This window comes from Dermacentor albipictus, chromosome 9, assembly GCF_038994185.2.
Source record: "Dermacentor albipictus isolate Rhodes 1998 colony chromosome 9, USDA_Dalb.pri_finalv2, whole genome shotgun sequence".
NCBI lineage: Eukaryota > Metazoa > Arthropoda > Arachnida > Ixodida > Ixodidae > Dermacentor > Dermacentor albipictus.
Genome location: NC_091829.1, coordinates 1,405,430 through 1,418,544, shown reverse-complemented (window position 1 = coordinate 1,418,544; position 13,115 = coordinate 1,405,430). Strand labels below are relative to the sequence as shown.

The following is a 13,115-nucleotide window of genomic DNA, read 5'->3' as shown; positions in this document are numbered from 1 at the left end:
CAAGTGTAGCTTAGCAGTGAGCTCAGTGACCTCTTGTGGTGTGAAAAGGTTGATGTAGTTAGTAGTTTTGTGTTTGTCTTTCTTACTTAGTTGCTGTTTTAACATGCACATGACAATGAAATGAAGGTGCGTAGGGCAGAAGACAGGGCCACACAAAAAGCGAGGAAACATTCATTGTCACTTTTTTATTTCCATAACAAACCAGCGAATAGTTCCTTAGGTTCAGTTTTGTGAATAATGCACAAGGTCTTCTGCGTAAAACTGAAAGATTGTAGTGCTCTATTACCTATACACTATTTGGGTAGCCAAATGAACGATACTCCCATTAGCACTGTGAGAGCACAGAAATTTGCAGTCAAGAGGCTGCAGTGGCTCAGCCTCTGTGCCAAATGTAAAATTGTTCCAAAAGAAAACATGCATACTGGTGAATTGGGTATGCATTCACATCTGCTATTAAAATCCACACATCACAAGTAATCTTTCATTCCTTGGCCCATTTCTCACCATTGTACAGACTTTGTTTCAGCGCGCTGTGTGTGCAGTAATATAACTTGGTAAATCAAAGCTGCGGTTATTCAGTACACTGAAAGCAACTTTGCGTGTGGGTTAGATAAAATAATGCTCCTACATATGGGTCAGCTTAGTATTATCAGCCGTTTTGTTTACTAGTTCACTGTTACGCCTGAACTATACGGTGCCACTGGACAATGCTGTATCCCTGCAGGCACGCTAGAACAGCTTGGATATGCACAAACAATCCTTTACATCGCACTTAAATTAAGGTGGTGTAGATTTGCTGTCACAATGTGCTTGTAAGCATAACTGCCGAGCATTCAAAAAAGTGTTTGAAATGTAAGGGTGGATGCTCAGGTTTGCAGGTGTGACATTTTACATTTATAGTGCAAGGACACACCGATGAACAGGAAGGATACCACACAAACCCTCGTGTTGTGACCTCGCAGTCACAATGCAAGTAGTTTTCAGTGGTGTTTAGCTATAAACATGTGAAGCAATCTGTAAATTCAAAACTGTATTAAGTAAACTGAGACACCATGAAAAGCAACACTACGGTGTACACATTTTTGTCACATCAGCTCTTTGTGGTGCAGGTCAAATATGTATACAAGCTATTTGTAGGAAGTAGGAAGCCTATCCAATATAAACAAGAAACTTGCAGGCAAGGTAATCACAACAAACCAGCTGAGACGGTGGTACTATTCTACTTGTTTTCGTTTGTGATAGCACAAGTGTTCCCACTTGTGCTGCTGGATGGTTGCGACTGATATGCTCGCGAAGGTTTGGGTCATTCACATTTCAAGGGATGAGTAACTGTTACATACGTAAATCATCTTCCTCTGCATGCAGCCGCTGTGGCTGGCAGTCGATCCCGTAGCCACATGCTTAGCAGCCCAACACCACAACCACTAAGCAATCACGGCGGGTAACTGCTCCTCAGGTTGTGCAATCTGTGTGGCTATATCAAAGCACTGATGTAACACGTGTTTCAGTGGGGTCCAACTACAGCACAGAAGTTGTGGTGCAGCTCTTCCTAATGGCAACATGTGTTGCAGCTGGGATACAAAGAGTTGAGCCTTTGTATCCGATGAGCATATGGTAAGTGGAAACTTTGTTTCCACTTCTAAAAATTTTTGAGTATGTTCTAAATGACATGAGCCAATGTTGTAATGCTATTTTAATTTTTATAATAGCTGTACACGTTTGTGTACATCAAGTACACCATGAAATAACAGTCATCGGGGTATGCTTGAAAGGCACCTTCAGCATCTGCACTTCAAACCGCAGCTATGTCGTAGCCATTGTAGGTGAAACAGCAGTAGTCAACGCGAAATTGACCGCCACTTTAGCAGTTTGCATGCAAACACACATTCATGTGGTGGCATTGTTTATTTTGGTTACCTGGCCCAGGCAAGTAATGTGAATAAGAGAACAATTATGAAACATCATTAGCTTAGTGAGGCCCAAAATACTAATTCGGGTAACTATTAATAGCAGTAGTCGAGGGCACGCTTGAAAGGCACCATTAGCAGTCTGCACGTGAAAGCGCAGTCAAGTCGTCGCCACTGTTGGTGAAACGGCAGCACTCAATGCGAAAATGACAGCCACTGTTGGCAGCTTGCATGCAAACACACATTCATGTGGTGGCATTGTTTATTTTGGTTACCTGGCCCAGGCAAGTAATGCGAATAGGAGAACAATTATCAAACATCATTAGCTTAGTTAGGCCCAAAATACTCAGTCGGGTAACTATTCATAGCAGTAGTCGAGGGCACGCTTGAAAGGCACCATTAGCAGTCTGCACGTCAAAGCGCAGTCAAGTCGTCGCCACTGTTTGTGAAACGGCAGCACTCAATGCGAAAATGACAGCCACTGTTGGCAGCTTGCATGCAAACACACATTCATGTGGTGGCATTGTTTATTTTGGTTACCTGGCCCGGGCAAGTAATGTGAATAGGAGAACAATTATCAAACATCATTAGCTTAGTTAGGCCCAAAATACTCAGTCGGGCAACTATTAATAGCAGTAGTCGAGGGCACGCTTGAAATGCACCATTAGCAGTCTGCACGTCAAATCACAGTCATGTCGCAGCCATTGTTGTATTTGTTTATCTCACGGCAAGTAACACCAATGTAAGCACAATTATTCACCCTGAATAGCTTTGCTAGCATTGTTTGTACTAAAAAATTCTGAGTGAAGTTGAATGTGTTTTATTGAGGCAATTATTTAATTCACAAGCCATCGGCATAGTGATCGACGGCCAGGTTCAAACAATGACATTTGTGAAGTAATAAATGGTGAAAGTTGCAAAAGCTATCAGTGCACTGCTTTGCTGGGCTCCATTTACTGAAAAATGTCTTTGCAACGACAAAAGCATCAGACAGGAAATGACACCCCACTGCACAATGTTATTCGTGTTGAACTTTTTTGCCATCATATGTGATGGGCAGCGAAACCATCCGTTTACTAAGACTGATTGCATGAAAAATGCAACAGCATAGCAAGGTGTAGTTTCACAATATGGCACCCTTTCATGTGCACTTCTGGCGAGCTGCCACATGCACTGATGCATAAACATGAACTGAGGTAAGAGGCTAAGTTGCTGTGCAACCCCCATGACGCTTTTAAGAAAATCTATCTCTAAACCTTTCTGTTTTCATAGGCGATGAAAATCTGTTTTGAGCAAGTTGGTTAATCACACTGCAGCAACAACACAAGAAGCAAGGACAGAAAACACAGCGAGTAGGCAGACTGAGAAGACGAGGTAGACCAGTGAGAAAGGTTTTAATGAGATGGAAGAGGCCTGCCCTGCCGTGTAGATGAGTTAGTGCTTTGAATGAGATTGGTTTATGAAAATGTCTAATTACTTTCCTGAAAGAAAACTAGCAAAAGCAAATGCTAATATAATATAAAAGGACAGAAATAATGGTAAGCGCAAGCACGCATGGAAACAGGCACGTATTCACACACAAATGCGAGAACTATGAACTCCAACGTAAAGAAATCTGGGAAATAGAAAAAAAATTGACAAACGCAAGAAAACATACATTTACAAACAGACGCGGGTCGAGGTATTATAGGAGCGGGTTCACAAGCTGCTGTGCTTACCTTCTCATGTTTTCTTTTTTAACCGTTCTCTTAATACTGTCTCGGGAAATTTTAATTGCATTCATGACATTAGTGCTTGCTCTCAGGCGCGTCCACATTTCACGACAGCGCTGAACGTCTTGACGTATGCAATTATAATGTTGTTCCCTAATTTCCCCCCACCGATAGAAGCATCTTTAACCGTGCAGTAACAACTTTTCAAACAAACGATAGATGTACGAAGCAGAAAAGGCCGGTGTGATAGGGCTTCTCTATGGGGCTACTACATAAGAAAACGCAATCGGCAACACTTATGCTCAGCTCACTTCTGAGCACACGAACATAGCGTAGTACGACCACTTCTACACCCAGTAACGCTGCAACACATCGCACATATATATCACGATTTGTAGCTCGCAAACGCACTTCATAACGGCAAGAGCACAGCTCGAACGTCGCGGTCACCACCGCGCATCGCAGCCGGCAAAACGGCTCATACGCAGTACAGCACACGCAGAATGGCAGCGATAACTAGGCGATAAAAACTTATCGCTACTGATCGTATCGTTACTTTTGGTAAGGTGCGAAGGGCTGGCGTTCACCACACCGCGGCAACGATCGGCATACACAGAGCAGAAACCAAACGTGTACGCTGGGTGCGCAAATCGGACGCTACTTATTTCGCCACGACTTGAACGTGTGTGCTGCTCAGAATGCACGTGTATGTGATGGAGTTCTCGTCTGCGACGCACACGCGAAGCATGGCACAAGAAATCACGAAGTCGACGGCTTGAAATATTTCTTCCGACGCTCTCGTAAACACAACACACACTTCCTGCGCTCCGTCTGTTTCTGTTGGCGATCGCACGCACTGATGAGGTCTGGAAGCGTACACCGGCTTGCTTCTTCCGATGACTATCTCCGTGGGTGCCACATATCTCTGGTAAAAATCACAAAAAGGAGAAAAAAATAGACTGTTTCTGACGCGGCTGTAGCCTAGGCCTTGCGTCCTCGCTTCGCTTCGCTTCGAGCACGCGCCATGTTTGCTGTGACGACAGCCGAACTATCCGCCTCGGACCAGCCAATGAGAGACGAGCAGGCGGCCGGACGGGAAACTTGCGTCCGCTCCTCGCTCTCCAGTAGAGAGCTATCCGCACGCGGCCGGTCGAGGGCGGAACGGACGTGCGGAGCGACCATGTACGGGCCCTAAGGGCCCGTACATGGTCAGTCCGCCCGTCCGTTCCGCCCGCTTCCGCCCGCGTGCGTATGGCTCTCTACTGGTGAGCGAGGAGCGGACGCAAGTTTCCCGTCCGGCCACCTGCTCGTCTCTCATTGGCTGGTCCGAGGCGGATGGTTCGGCTGTCGTCACAGCAAACATGGCGCGTGCTCGAAGCGACGGGAAGCGGGGACGTAAGGCCTAAGCCAAAGCCGCGTCAGAAACAGTCTATTTTTTCTCCTTTTTGTGATTTTTACTGGAGTTATCTGGCACCCACGGAGATAGTCATCGAAAGCAGCAAGCCGGTGTACCCTTCCAGACCTCATCAGTGCGTGCTATCGCCAACAGAAACAGACGGAGCGCAGGAAGTGTGTGTTGTGTTTACAAGAGCGTCGGAAGAAATATTTGAAGCCGTCGACTTCGTGATTTCTTGTGCCATGCTTCGCGTGTGCGTCGCAGACGACAACTCCATCACATACACGTGCATTCTGAGCAGCACACACGTTCAAGGCGTAGCGAAATAAGTAGCGTCCGACTGGCGCACCCAGTGTGTACACGTTTGGTTTCTGCTCTGTGTATGCGGATCGTTGCACGAAGTGGTGAACGCCAGCCCTTCGCAACTTTCAGAAGTAATGATACGATCAGTAGCGATAAGTTTTTATCGCCTCGTTATCTCTGCCATTCTGCGTGTGCTATACTGCGTGAGAGCCGTTTTGCCGGCTGCGATGCGCCGTGGTGACCGCGACGTCCGAGCTGTGTTCTTGCTGTTATGAAGTGTGTTTCTATACTGCGTGTGAGCCGTTTTGCCGGTTGCGACGCGTCGAGGTGACCGCGACGTCCGAGCTGTGTTCTTGCTGTTATGAAGTGTGTTTCTGTACTGCGTGTGAGCCGTTTTGCCGGTTGCGACGCGTCGAGGTGACCGCGACGTTCGAGCTGTGTTCTTGCTGTTATGAAGTGCGTTTGCAAGCTACAAACCGTGATATATATGTGCGATGTGTCGCAGCGTTGCGGGGTGTAGAAGTGCTCGTTCTACGCGATGTGCGTTTGCTCAGAAGTGAACTGTGCAGAAGTGTTGCCGATCGCGTTTTCATATTTAGTACCCTTACAGATAAGCCCTATCACACCGGCCTTTTCTGCTTCGTACATCTATCGTTTCTTTCAAAAGTTGTTACTGCACGGTTGGAGATGCTTATATCGGTGGGGGGAAATTAGGGAACATCATAATAATTGCATACGTCAAGACGTTCAGCGCTTTCGTGAAATGTGGACGCCCCTGAGAGCACTAATGTCATGAATGCAAATTTCTGGCAGCCTTGATTTTCATAATGTGGACACTAGTGTGAAGATCAAGAATTTCTAGATTTCACGAAGTAAATTGTTTTATATTTTGTGATGCAAGTGGCTTACATAGCCAAAAATCTGAGCTGCTTGTTTTTGACTAGTGACTAAGCACAGAGTCTGTTTGTGAAGGCACTAGTGGCATGGTAGATGAATATGTTATAGGTAGGAACTGGATACTACTTCTTATTAACTAAAAATTTTGCGCTTGCTGACAAAAAGCAATATGAATGTAAAAATGAACACGTAGGACGAGTAGTAACAAGTAAGTAAGTGTCACAGGTATGGTGTTATATAACATTTTGCTAGCAGCCAGCAGAACTGCGTGAAATAAATTTTGCCCAGTAGTTCTTCCTCACTGGCCAGCCACGGTCACCTTACTAATGCAGGCAGAATTCGGTAAGCAAAAGTTTGTGGTTACTTTGTTTATCCACTCTATTTGATTATCTGGTTTGTGTCGCCTGTTTTGGCACGAGCCTTCAGTTTAAAGCGAACAATAGCACAAGTACCAGCATTGTATGCCTGACAGGTGCTTTATTTTCTTTCCTCATGTTCATTCTGCCAACAGTCATTAGCAAATAATGTGCATTAAACTGACTTGGGCCTGTAAAGTTGGGCCTGTAAAGTATGTCCATAAAATGTTTTTCCAGTGCACTTTCATCTGCCAGTAAGTTTACTGCTACCTATCATTCGTGGGTGCGGGATGTTGGACGCTATAAGTGGCTATCTGACTGATCTTCATTTTGAATAGGCCACAGTTCCACTCACTAACTGAACCGTTTTCAGCTGCGCTGCCAGACTATAGAAAGGGGGACCTCGCCTCTTGTCATTCTTTAGCATGCTCATGGCCACAGTGCGTTGTCCCTGAGAAGTCAGCTGCTATCACAATTTAAAAAGTGCCTATTGGCTGCTATGAGTTTATCCTGAGCACGAATTTTCACATTTATGTAAGCATTAGTTATGTGACCGAAGCCAGCCAATGAGCACGAACTGCTGGCAAAATTTTGAAGTGACTCTACAGGCAGAGTGTCTGCTCCCTATATTATGTTAGCCACACTGCTTTGTCAGTGTGCTGAATTGTTCTTTTTTTACAGAAATTTACTACCCAGCCAGAAAAGATATTGCCAAACCATGAATTTTAGGCCTGTACACATGGTCACTTCTTTATTTTATGATATTCTGGACATGACACCCAAGTCTAGCTTAGATTAGCAACATCAGCTTAACTTATGCATGGAGTTGAGTTGCTTCCTGGGAGAAAAAAAGTCACTGCATTGCTAATAGGAATTAGACTGGTACAAAAAATTATTTGTCTTTATGGCTTGTAGTATAAGTGGTGCTGTTCATTTGATGCACACAGTAACACGTGAACACAAATGTATGTGTACCTTGCATTTATGTGCATGTGTGTGTGAATAAAACAGCACAACTTCTAATATCAAGGCACGTTGTACCAACTATACCCATTAAAGATGTTCTATGTGGCATTCAGCCGATCTTATTGAAATTTTATCATATGGTGCAGTTACAACATTTCATACCTGTATGTAAACCAATTTAATAACTGTATTCACTCCATGTGAGAATGCATATTTTAGGCCAATGCAGTGCCTGGGGTACCAACGTTTTAGTTAGCTTTGCCACAGCTTATTAGAGGGATCTTGTTGATTATGCCATCCAAACAACTCGTATAAAGGTTTGTGTTTAGTATACCAGCAGTGAAATACTGAATGCAGCTGCAATTCTTTGTATACCAGTGAGATTAATTCCACTGCTCATTGTTCTGTAACATGTTCTTCAGTCACACGTGTTGACAGTATTTGGCGTCATGAGTTCTAGGCTAATTTTCGCATGGGCCTTTCGATGAAGTCAAATCTGCCTCTTCAACAGTCAGTTTAGTGGAAAGCCGCCACTGAACCAATAGCTCAAAGACCAATTCCTGCATGCTTTTTGCCAATTGGGTAGTGCGCGGAAACTATGTGTGATACATCACTTCAGCTACACCAATAATCACACAACTAAACCTGCCACATATAGTTAAGTCATTGATATAGGCAGAGGAACATGATGCACGTATGTAACAGTTACTCATCCCTTGAAATGTGAATGATCCAAACCTTTGCGAGCATATCAGTCACAACCATCCAGCAGCACAAGTGGGAACACTTGTGCTATCACAAGCGAAAACAAGTACAATAGCACTGCCGTCTCAGCTGGTTTGTCGTGATTACTTTGCCTGCAAGTTCCTTGTTTATATTGGATAGGCTTCCTACTTTATAAATTAACAGCTTTCACAACATTTACTGTGCTAATGAAGGCACAGCACAGATACCAGTACTGAAGGAGGTATATACAAGTAGGGCAGAGAACTTGTGGGTAAGCTCAAAAATAAATGGGTAAAACTATGTCGAACAAACCATTTTCACATTAGAAGATATGTCATCGGCAATTAATGCACATGCAATAAGTGCCCTGTGTGGGAGATTGAGACCTGTGATGCCAAACACCTGTTTGCCTTTTAAATATCGACAAAGAAAAATTGCAGTCTGTACTTCTGTGTCGGAGGGTACAATATCAAAGGAGAGGTGCAAAACGGATTTTGCATGTAGTAGTCCCTTATGAATGTGCTACTCAAGTTGTGCCAAGCATAGCCATCTGTGTGCAAAGCATTGGACAAGGTACCATATGTATGTCTGACACATTAAAAATCTTTTGCATTGAACATTCTGAGCTCTAAATGTTATGCATGCTGTTTTCAGCTACAAATAGCGTGCATACATATTTGACCGGCTCCACAAAGAGCTGATGTGACAAAAAAAAATGTGTATACCTTAGTGCTATGTTGCTTTGCATGGTGTCTCAGTTTACTTAACACAGTTTTGAATTTACAGATTGCTTCACATGTTTATAGCTAAAAACCACAGAAAACTACTTGCATTGTGACTGCGAGGTCACAACACGAGGATTTGTGTGGTATCCTTCCTGTTCATCGGTGTGTCCTTGCACTATAAATGTAAAACGTCACACCTGCAAACCTGAGCATCCACCCTTACATTTCAAACACTTTTTTGAATGCTTGGCAGTTATGCTTACAAGCACATTGTGACAGCAAAGCTACACCACCTTAATTTAAGTGCGATGTAAAGGGTTGTTTGTGCATAGCCAAGCTGTTCTAGCGTGCCTGCAGGGATACAGCATTGTCCAGTGGCGCCGTATAGTTCAGGCGTAACAGTGAACTAGTAAACAAAGCGGCTGATAATACTAAGCTGACCCATATGTAGGAGCATTGCATTATCTAACCCACACGCAAAGTTGCTTTCAGTGTACTGAATAACCACAGCTTTGATTTACCAAGTTATATTGCTGCACACACACAGCACTGAAACAAAGTCTGTACAATGGTGAGAAATGCGCCAAGGAATGAAAGATTACTTGTGATGTGTGGATTTGAATAGTAGATGTGAATGCATACCCAATTCACCAGTATGCATGTTTTCTTTTGGAACAATTTTACATTTGGCACAGAGGCTGAGCCACTACGGCCTCTTGACTGCATATTTCTGTGCTCTCACAGTGCTAATGGGAGTATCATTTATTTGGCTACCCGAATAGTGAATACGTAATAGAGCACTACAATCTTTCAGTTTTACACAGAACACCTTGTGCATTATTCACAAAGCTGAACCTAAGGAACTATTCGCTGGTTTGCTATGGAAATAAAAAAATGGCAATGAATGTTTCCTCACTTTTTGTGTGGCCCTGTCTTCTGCCCTACGTGCCTTCATTTCATTGTCATGAGCATGTTAAAACAGCAACTAATTAAAAAAGACAAACACAAAACTACTAACTACATCAACCTTTTCACGCCACAAGAGGTCACTGAACTCACTGCTAAGCTACACTTGATAATCTCGGTTTGCTTTCAAATAAATACAGGCACTGGCCAGCTGTTTATGTTTTGCTATGCATTTTTCATTTTTCTAAAACACGGCTGTGCATGAGCTAGCTAGGTTGTTACTGCATAAATAAATAAACATGCAGCCCATGCCCAACTACTCATATAACCTGAGTAGAGCTTATTTTTTATATGTAGAGCAATCAAAATAGAACACGCACGTATGATGCTGACAGTATCGAACAGTCTCAAGTCCAACATCCTTGTTTGATGCCATGGGTGAGAGGGAGCATGACTGTCAAGGTACTACTGAATTTTGTGCGCTTCGGTAATGTTTGTACATTGTTGAAATGTTAAATTAGGTATGTTAAGTAGAGAAGGTGGCAACATATTGGCCACCCAGGCTGGCAGGAAAGAATGTAATTGTTCGATTTCACTCAAAATAAGTTTTCTTATCAGCAATGTAAGTTATATGCTTTCAAATAAATACTCCCCTTGGAAACATCTCATGAGTATACATATATCTGCATAAGGTCACCGCTATACATACATATTGCTTTAAGCCAGTCATAGTGAATTGTACACTCGCTGCTTAACCTTCAATTCCTTGCTGCATGAAGTTAACCACTTATGCACAACCTTCTTGCACACGGTGAGAACTTAATTCATCGCTGGGCACATCATTTAAGGTTATATTTTGTTTAGAAAGTTTACAAGCAGCAAGTATTAAATTCCTAAGGTGCATGTTTCATGCCTCATCTTTGGTGCCTTTATATCTGTAAAAAAAGAAAAGGCATTCCATGCATCCAACTACTTTAAGCACTCTCATAAAATTGGCAGAGTGAAAAAAAAAAGCACGAGCAAGCGTATCATGTACTCGGAGCCTCACACGCGTGCTCAGTGGTAAAAAGGTGTCTTGGCGACCTACGCAAATGCATTCCGCGACAGATTTGCGTGTGTTCCGTATTCTTGCAAGCTGTCACTAGCACTACAGAAACCACGCTTCCGGCGACACTATCCGTTTCGCGTGACGCAGAACGCTTCACGTTCGATAATTTGAGAGGTTTTGTTCAACCAGCATAGGCAGCGCGCACTGAAAGTAATCATCCGAGAATACGTCGCGTGCTGCGACGTGATGCGATTGCAATACATCTGTAAACGGTGGCGCAGATAAGACGACTGCGCAATGTTTCGAAGAAGGATGACGGTGTCAATGCAACATATACGGCTGCAGAACAGAATGTGGCAGCCTAGAGTCGCATTTTCAGCGGAACGCGGAAACTTGAAATCACATCTGCAAAAATATGCCAGTGTCGTCTGCTGTCAAAGGTCGTTGCCAACCTTGAACACCTTTGCTCCGCCGAACGGTTGCCAGCTGTCAACAGGCCGCGTCGCCCAATAGGAGTGCGCGTGCGTTCCGCTCGTGCGGATTGAGCGTGCATCGAATTTTGCGACACCTTCCGCCTTTCGGGCTTCCGCACGCGACCGGACGAGGGCGGAACGGACGGGCGGAGCGACCATGTACGGGCCCTAAGAGGTTTCGAGTCGTGTCAAGGTCAAAAGAGGATTTTCGGGTCGTGCAGCCAATGCCGTGGCACCTCCGGACGCTGCATCCTTTAGTTTTCGAGGAAGCGTCCGGAAGAATTTGGCGATTGGGACCGACCAAGTAGTGGGGAGCCTGATCGACGATCACGTAGTGGCGGTAAACAGCTGGAACTCCGTATGGGCATGGTTGCGTCATTATGGTGCAATTGAGAGCCCTCCCCAAATGTCGAGCATCAGGACTCCTGGCGCCTGGTGTTGAAGAAGGACCGGCGTGGTGGATACGTCCGATTGCGGCAGTGGCGCGCTATGTGGCCAATCCCTAAAGATGTAATTAAATTATGGGGTTTTACCGGCCAAAACCACTTTCTGATTATGAGGCACGCCGTAGTGGAGGACTCCAGAAATTTCGACCACGTGGGGTTCTTTAACGTGCACCTAAACCTAAGTACACGGGTGTTTTCGCCCCCATCGGAATGCGGCCGCCGCGGCCGGGATTCAATCCCACGACCTCGTGCTCAGCAGCCCAACACCATAGCCACTGAGCAACCCCGGCCGCTGTGGCCAATCCCTCTGCAGTTGAAGCAGATCGGCCTGTCATCATGTGAACTGCACCGGGTCGAGATATTTCCGATAAGTGGGCTGCCGGGGTCGAATGGACGATGGGTGCACGGCCGTACGACTGAGTGCACAAACAGGCCTAACACCAGCGTCATCCAAATGCTGGGGTGGTATTCTGCAAGAGGCCACCTATAGTGGATTCTCCATTTAGGCCACTGCTGATTGGACGCAGCTGTTCGAGCGAGGAGTAGACGAGTTGCCCTAGCCAATCAGGAACGGCCCAAAATAGACAGTCCACTAGGTGGACTCTTACAGAATACCTCCCCTGGTGACCAATTGTTTTAATTAGCGCAATGCTTCGTCGATATTCGTGGCTATGAAAAGCCGTATGAGAAGCTGCCTCTATCTCGCGTCGGACGATGTGCACTACGTCGTCTGTTGGAGAAGGTTGGCGAGGCAGCCGGAGATCCTCGCGAGATCAACTTGCGGTATACAGTGTTAGGCAATCGGATGGAACTCCACTGATTCGGCGACTCTTCGCTTGCTCAAACCACCGGCACTTTGCGTCAGCCAGTGTGGTGCAGTTCTTGAAGACGAGTAAATTAAAAGCATCATCAACGATACATTTCAATCTGTGACTAACCTTGTCCGATTCCAACTTCTTGTCATCGACCTTCCGACAAAGGGCCAAAATGTCCTGAATGTAGGCGATGCATAGGATCCCGTATAGTTGACTGCACTCGAGTGGCGAGTTCTTGTTTTTCCGCGCGCCGACAATCATCTGGCTGTCCGAAAAGATCTCGAAGCTTCTGCTTGCAAAGGTTCCAGCTTGTGAACCGCTCTTCGCGCGTGTCGTACCACACACACGCGCGCTGTGCCTTCCAGGTGAAAACGTCGGGTATACCAGCGGCTGGAGGCACTGACACGTTCGCATAACAGTTCTACCAGTCTTGTACGTC

The 13,115-nt window shown here is 45.1% G+C and overlaps 1 long non-coding RNA gene across 1 annotated transcript; it reads left to right on the top strand.

Moving 5' to 3' along the window:
• The first annotated feature begins 8,021 nt into the window (after positions 1-8,021).
• LOC135909227 (uncharacterized) lies at positions 8,022-8,880 on the top strand. The gene is made up of 2 exons (XR_010566643.2): positions 8,022-8,155; positions 8,213-8,880. It is a non-coding gene; the product is annotated as an uncharacterized lncRNA (long non-coding RNA).
• Positions 8,881-13,115: the final 4,235 nt, after the last annotated feature.